This window comes from Lactuca saligna, chromosome 6, assembly GCF_052625555.1.
Source record: "Lactuca saligna cultivar CGN05327 chromosome 6, ASM5262555v1, whole genome shotgun sequence".
In the NCBI taxonomy this organism is placed as follows: Eukaryota; Viridiplantae; Streptophyta; class Magnoliopsida; order Asterales; family Asteraceae; genus Lactuca; species Lactuca saligna.
Window position 1 is genome coordinate 162,511,764 of NC_136422.1, and position 8,082 is coordinate 162,519,845.

The 8,082-nt window shown below is 37.5% G+C and overlaps 1 non-coding gene across 1 annotated transcript; it reads right to left on the bottom strand.

Annotated features, from left to right (window-relative positions):
* Positions 1 to 3,516: 3,516 nt before the first annotated feature.
* On the bottom strand, positions 3,517 to 3,623 carry LOC145003629 (small nucleolar RNA R71). The gene has a single exon (XR_013662082.1). It is a non-coding gene; the product is annotated as a small nucleolar RNA R71 (small nucleolar RNA).
* Between the last annotated feature and the right edge of the window lie 4,459 nt (positions 3,624 to 8,082).

Consider the following 8,082-nt stretch of genomic DNA (forward strand, 5'->3'; position numbering starts at 1 on the left):
ACCTCTAAATCCAATGTACTTTTGAGTCCTTTGTAACTGGCAATTCGCTAGAATTGTTAATATGTGACATCCTAAAAATCGTGATAAAAATTTTCATTTTTCAATTTAGGTTAAATCATTATTTCAATCAAAACCCAAGTTATAAAAAAGTATCACAAATATCCCAAAATCATAATATCATAAAATCTCCAAACAAATCACCGAAGGATATGTACGATTATGCTTCCGTCTTGCCTTGATCGTCAGAAGTACTTGAAACATAACACCTAAACTATAAGCCAAATCTTAGTAAGTTTTCCCAAAATACCACCACACAACATATAACAACTTGCTTACTAGGTCCATAACCATCCAACTGGATTATCCCTAAGCCCACAACGTGAGTCTAGTTTCCCCACCTGACTCACAAATCATGTTTGGATTTCTCCCGAGCCCACAACATAAGTCTGGCTTGCCTTCCCAAGCCACAACTTAAGTATGGATTTCTCCTAGTTTTGTTGGCTTCCGCACAAAGTAGTATTGCCTCAAACTAAACACACTATGTCGACATATGCAACAGATTTCATATAACCAGCAAACAGATAATCATGTAGATCTAACAGATCACTACAACAAAGCAACATCGTACATACCAGGATACATAACCTAGTGGGTCGGCATTGGTACATTTGACCCACGAGTACAGTGAGGAAAACTCACCTCACAGTCTGAAGATAGCTGAAAAAATGCTGCTTTGGATACCAACTCTATAGGTCACCTATACACAACCGGGGACCTAATCTCAAACTACAACTCAAATTACCCAAAATGCCCCTAAGTCAAACTTGGTCAAATTCCTAGTCAAAGGTCAAGGTCAAAAAATCAAAGGGCCCATAAAGGTTAAGTACAACCAATATACTCAGTCACTATACGCAACATAATGAGACCTTCCTCGGATACGAGACTCCTCATCAGTACGCTCAACGTACCACCAAGTACGCTCTATGTACTAGCGTTGGACCCAAAATTCTCTGTTAATTCCTTAATGCATAAATTCAAAACATCAAACTTCATATCTAGGTAAAATAGGACATCTTATTGGATAAAGTATCTAACTTTATCAATTTTCATGCATACAAAAGGGCGTAACTTCAAACCCCAACTCCAAAAGTCATCCAATGCTCCAAAACTCATGCATGACTTAACGAGAGTTGATATGTGCATATTTAGCTATATATTTAGTGTAGATTTTTCTTATTTATTAACTAATTATTTGCACATTATGGATAAAAGGTACTTAATAGTGTTTGAATTGTATTTTCAGTCCAAAAGATATGCTCGGAAGCAAAAGGAAGCAGGAGAAGCAGTTGGAAGCTCAGGAGTTGAAACAAAGAAGAAAAAAATGCCAAAAACAAGAAGGACTTGGCGAGTCAACTCCTAACTCGATGAGTCGGATCGAAGATTCGTGAAACTCTAGAAGTCCTTGTCATACACGGATTTTTAATGAGGGACTCAGCTAGTTGGGACCTTGACTCGACGAGTCACCTCTGTTTCCAGAAAAATATAAATAGGGACTTTGAGATCGAGATGGGGACTTCGCTGGAAACCCTAGGAGGCTAAAGTTGTGATTGAAGGTCCTGCTAGACCGGGGGAAGTTTATGACAATTTTTGGAGGCTAGAAGGGATCTTAAAAGCTTTGGTTTTCGATATTTCAACTTAGATATCAATTTAGAAGAAGATTAATGGCAATAACACATTGCTTTTATCTTAATCTTTAGAATGAACTATGTTTCCATCAGTAGATTATGTTTTTAGTTTGTTATTTGCTGCAAATATGAGCTAAAAACTCATATCTTCTGTTTAGGATAGATGGTTTTATGAATATGGTTTGGTTTTATGATTGGCTTAATTGAATTTGGTGATTTTGTTTTGTTAAGCTTGTTAAAGAACCTTATATGTTAATTACAACTATTTTCTGTTAATTAACCACTAATTAAGTTGCATGAACATCTCTTAATTGCTAATCTCATATGATTTATGTGAAAACATTGTTATATGCCTAGGAATAGCGAACGTGAAACTAGGGTTAACTAGAAAATAGGTAAATTAATGTGTGAGCTTGTGTGACGAACCATCAACAATGAGTTAATTGAATTAGCATATTTGATTATTTCATTACAAGTCTTACTTAACCCGAATCAATAAAGTAGGAAATTTATTAGTTTAATCACTTGATCACTACATGAATTAATTTGTTTTCTAAGGATTAGTAATAGCGAACGTGAACCTAATCACATTAATCGGTAGCCAATGCTAATTAATCCGTTGCACTTTTCATAAAATCAACCATAGGAATAAATGATTCAAAACCTAAACAGAAGTCTTTTCCATTATTGAATTTAGTTGATTTTCATTTGCTTAGCTGTTAGTTGCTAAGTTGAGTATTAGTTATGTATTTAAGTTTCTACTCTTGCAAAACTAGAGAAAACCCTTTCTTTTATTACTTGTTTTATTTAGATATTCTTATCATTTATTTTAATTGTTTATCGTTCCCTGTGTTTGATACCTTACTTGCTTGAACTATATTACTAATCGATAGGTACACTGACTTTCGTGTGTTTATTTTGTGTCTACGTTAGTAGGATTAAAACTAGTGCATTCACACACATCAAGTTTTTTGCGCCATTGTTGGGGAACAGTTAAAAAATTAATACTAATTTCTTGTTTTATCGATCCTTTGTGTGAGATTTATCTTGCACAAAGTTATTTCTTAATTAATTTAGTTATTATGATAGGTTTTAATAGTTTTCTATTTTAGATTTTTTAAATATTTTTTCTGTTTTTGCCTTGAACTCGTCGAGTGCACTCGAAACTAGTCGGTGAGTCCATCACTGAATTTCAGTTTCGATCTTTTGTTCTTTTTACGCGTGTTTCATGTTTTGGTTTCAGGTATTACATGACCTGAGGATCCAACACACCTCAAATCAATCTTTGGGAAGAAAAAGGACAAGAAGGCAAGTGAGTCCAGCAGTCAAAAAATGAAGGAAGCAAATTAGAGAGTTTTGAAGATAATATAAAAGAAGCCGAATTTAAAGACGATTACGAATCCAACTTCGAAGAAGGAAGCGACTTTGAAGGCGAACCCGCTAACACCATGGTGAACATTGATGAAGTTCCCATGGGTGAATGGAAGAAGAGGATACGTGACGATACCAGCCCAGGACTCGTGCAACCCATCATTCCTGCAACTGCCACTTTCGAACTAAAGGGCCACTACTTGCTCAACTTAAGGAAATCCCCTCCTACGGGATAAATCACTAAGACTCCTACAAAGATTTGGATGAGGTCAATGATGTAGCCAATTAATTTAACGTTCCAAATGTGCCTTGCGAAACCGTTTTGCTTTGTATGCTACCAGTCACATTCAAGGGTGCTACAAAGGATTGGCTGAAATCACTCCCTCTAGGATCCATCACTACATGGGCTAAAATGAAGGAAGAATTCATTGATCAATTTTGTCCTCCCTCAATGTTATCCAAGTTAAAGAAATCCATAGCAAACTTTAAGCAACAAGCTAGAGAATCCTTATACAAGGCGTGGGAGAGATACAAAGGTTTACTAAGGAATTGCCCACATCATGATCTTAATAGTCAACAAGAAGTCTCCATTTTCTATGATGGAGTGAATGTGACCACAAGGCAACTCCTTGACTCGCAAGGAATTCTCATAAAGAAGCCACCCTCGGTATCAAAGAACTAATTGAAGAATTTCCTAAGCACTCTAGAGAATATCATAACCCAAGGAATGAACTAAGTCGGGGGGCGGTGAACTTAGTTAATGATAGCATGGCAGTAATGATGGCTAAACTAGAGATTTTGGATCGAAGAATGACTAAGATGGACTAATCCATCGATGCTATTAGGGTCGGTTGTGAGAATTATAGAAGGCCTCATCTCACTAAAGATTGTGATCTTGACGAGAACGGGAACCAGAAGGTGCAAGTATGCTATTCAAGGGGAGATAGGTACGATGAAAATTGGTGAAAACCAAAGAAGGAATGGCTCCCATATGATGAGTACAAAAAGGAAAAGGAGGAAAAATATATTAAAAAAGAAAGGGGATTTTATCAAAAAGAGGAACCGGTGCTGGAGAAGAAAGCTAACTTGGAAGATATGTTCACAAGATTTGTAGCCGCGTCTGAGAAGAGGCACAATGATATAGATGTTAAAATGAAAGAGCAACGAAATATGATTAGAGAACATCAAGCTATGATGAAGGATCAACAAAATATGCTTAGGAATCAACAAGCATCTATTCATAACATTGAAAAACAGCTTGGTCAGCTTGCACAATGAATCAACCAAAGAGCACCCGGTGAACTTCCTAGCAATACCGAGCAAAATCCAAGAATGGTGCATGTGAATGCAATAACAATAGATTCTGAGCCAATTTACACTCCTCTGAACTCTATCCAGAAGAATCCCAACAAAGTGCGAGCAGAAGAAGTAATTAGCTGGAATTCGAGTAAACCCGACTTGACTCGCCGAGTCGCCAACATGGACTTGATGAGTTGAAGACCTGATAACGAAATCTGCTCTCTTTTGAAGCCTTACTGGCCCTCTTTTCCATTTCCTAACCGAGCCATACCTGATGAGCAGATTCAAGAATATAGGATGTTTATGGAGCATATAAAGGCACTCAAGGTAAATATTACGTTTGTTGAAACGATATTACAAACACGAAAGTATGCTAGTTTACTTAAAAACCTCTTTACCACAAGAAGAAATATAGAAGAAGTTGCTAAAATAGTGTTGAATGAACTGCCAGAAAAGAGGGGCGATCCCGGGAGCATCACCGTATCTTGTCAATTTGGGAACAAAATGACAACATGAGCATTTACGGATTCGGGGGAAAGTATTAATATTATGCCATATTCCTTCTTCCAAAAGTTAAACCTTTCGGTCCCCAATCCTATTCAAATGAAGATTCATCTAGCCGACAATACCATAATACATCCAATTGGAGTATGTGAAGATCTCCTTATCAAAATTGATAAGTTAGTATTTTCGGTTAACTTCATAATATTAGACATGGAGGAGGACTTTAAAGTACCAATCATTCTTGGGCGACCATTATTGAATACCGCTTGTGCTTTGGTAGATATGCGTGAATCTACGCTAACATTTAAGGTAGGAGATGATTCGGTAACTTTTGAAGCTGAGAAAAAGGAGAAGCACAAAGAGTCAAAAGAAGATAAGGTTTCATCAATAATTTTGGATGATGAATTGCTGGAGAGAGATCTTGCTTACTTGCAAGAGATCAATCCAAACCAATTCTTATTATCATTGGAAGAGAATTCTGATGCCAAGGGAGATCTGGAGGAGATAGAATCGCTGATCAAGGAAGCTGACTACAAAGAAAACCTCAAAAGTGTTGAAGACTCTCTGACTCGCCGAGTAGTACCCGCTGACTTGACGAGTACATACGAAGAATCCCAATCTGATGGAAATTTTAGTCTGTAAGCCATTAGTACCCTTTGTGAACCGGATGTTCATGTTTTGCATGATTACTTGAAAAATCCTCTTAAGTAAAACAAGGCTGTTAAAGATCGCATCAACTTTGAGGATGCAGATTTGTCTTTTCTTGAAACAATTGTGGAGAATGATGCGGCTATCCAAGAGGAGGATAGAGGAAGTTTAGAAGATAAATGGGATCGTAAAACTTTGAACGGTGATAAGCATAACCCTTCTATTGAATCACATATGCTAGATCAAGAAGAGATGTCAATCAAAAGCAAAAGAACCAAGCCTCGTGCCATTGTCTCTACTACGTTTGAAGTTTTCACTTTCAAAAGACCGTATTATATAAAAACCAAAAAGGCAATCAAGAAAGATAAGGAAGGAAGGGAAACGACGGAGCATGAAAAGGACGGAGTGGAAAAAAAAGCGTGGTAAAGGGAAAAACCGTAGAGTTGAAGAAATCACTGCAAGAAAGAGAATGGAAGAATTGAAGAGGGCATACAAGAGAAAAATCCATTTGTACAAGACAAAGTATAAAGTACAAAAATTAAAGAAGGAGATCCCAATGGAGGAAGCAGCGAAAACGTAAAGCGGGATGGAGTCCAGCTAAAGACTCCTAAAAAAAGAAGTGCTTAATAGGAGGCAACCCGTCAAAAGAGTTTGTTTTTCTTTTCTTTCTCGTTTTTAGTTTTCGTTTTGTGTGGATTACTTAGGATTTTTTTTTTCTATTTTAATCTTCATACTCATCCATAAATAATTGCTTGAGGGTAATTAAGGGCTAAGTGTGGGGTGTGGTTTTATTTTTAAAGAAAGAAAATATTTTAGAAAAAAAATGTTTTCAACAGATTAATAGACTCGGCGAGTCTATACACTAACTCGACGAGTCCTTACGTAGATGTGAACTAATTTTGCGACCTAACTCGACGATTCCATATAGTAACTTGACGAGTCAGTTTAATTTACTAAAAAAATAATTTTTACATTTCTATAATATTAGGGTTTTTAACCTGATTGTAAAACATTTTCACTTCATACGGCCGAAATTCCTATACTCAACGTGCCAAGATTATCTCAAGCAACCATCCCATTTTTCTTTGATTTCTTCCACTTTCTTCTAACAAGGTAACATCTTTTGTTTATTATCTTCTTAAAGCTTTAATGTTTGCAGAATAATGGTCCTATTTTGTTGCAACACGTTTCCTTTGACTTGATTAGGATTCTAGGGTTTTTAATTCTTATCTAATTAGAATGTTATAGATGCAATTGATTGTGAATTTATACTTAGTATTCATTCCGAGACAAACCCCTGGGACCAATTTTGGGTTTTCTTGGATGAATTGATAAACCTTAGACACGCGACTCGAACAGTTCTTGCGACTCACCGAGTTTGTTCGTGGACTCGACGAATCGGTCCTGAAGGCAGTCCCAGTTTTTTAGTTTTAATGTTTCTGTGTTTTCTGGTTTGTATGGTTTTCTTATGTTGCAGAAAATGTTTTCAAGAGGTGGACAAAGCTCTAGGGGTAACCAAGGAGACCATCCTTGGTTAAATTTTCCAAGAATTGATTCGGATTCTACGATGAAAAGATGGAAGAAGAAGATGGTTGAAGTTAAAAAGAAGGAAATTTATGTGCCAAATGCAACAGATTGGGATTGGTTAGGAAGAGTTCGTTATGAAGAGGAGTTGGCCCCGTATCTCATCAAAGTCTTTATGAATGGTGCGGTATCAATCACTTGTGATGGATGGAACCAGATATTTCGCATTCAAGAACCGGTGTTCAAGGAGCTGTGTTGGGAGTTTTTCTCAACCATCAACTTCCGTGTAGGGAACGATTATTACAACCCGGGAGTTGTTGCTTTTTGCCTTGGTGGTGAATTCCGCCAATGTAGTATAGTGGAACTAGCTTGCAGGTTGAGTATTTCTGACCAACAATTGGTCACCATTGAGGGTTTTGGCACCTTTCTTGAGCATTGTCACAAGGAGTTTCCAGAGGGTGTTGTGGGTTCCACTTGGTGGAACACCATTGCTAACAAGGTTTATATCCCCAAGTCCGCTCAAGAGGGGAGTATTCGATCACCCACCATAGATTGATTCACTGCCTCATTGCGAATACAATCAACATATGGAAAGATGACGACAAGGTTCCTAACCTTGATGTTTTCTATTTATCGAGTATTATTACTCCAAACATTTTCTACAATCTTCTGTACTGCATGATGTCTGATTTAGCGGGGGGGGGGGGGGGGGGGTCAAGGATCACAAAACTTCAAAGATCAATGGTGGGATGTTTGTTACCCGCCTAGCCAAATCTTATGGTTTAATGGAAAGAGGAGCATGGAACTTGATGATGATGGACTCGACCCCTCCTTTTAATCCCATTCGTTTTAGAAGAGCCAGAATTATTGAAGATTATGGAGGGGGCCACTATATTACTCCTCATGATGATGCGGTGATAGGACCCGAAGAACCAGGAAGGAGGGTAAGGCCGAGACGCGAGCAAGCACATCAGGATCCACCGGTGATCCCGGTCAAAGATGATATACCCCCAAAGTGGTTAAATGTTGAGGGAAGAAGATATCAAGATGA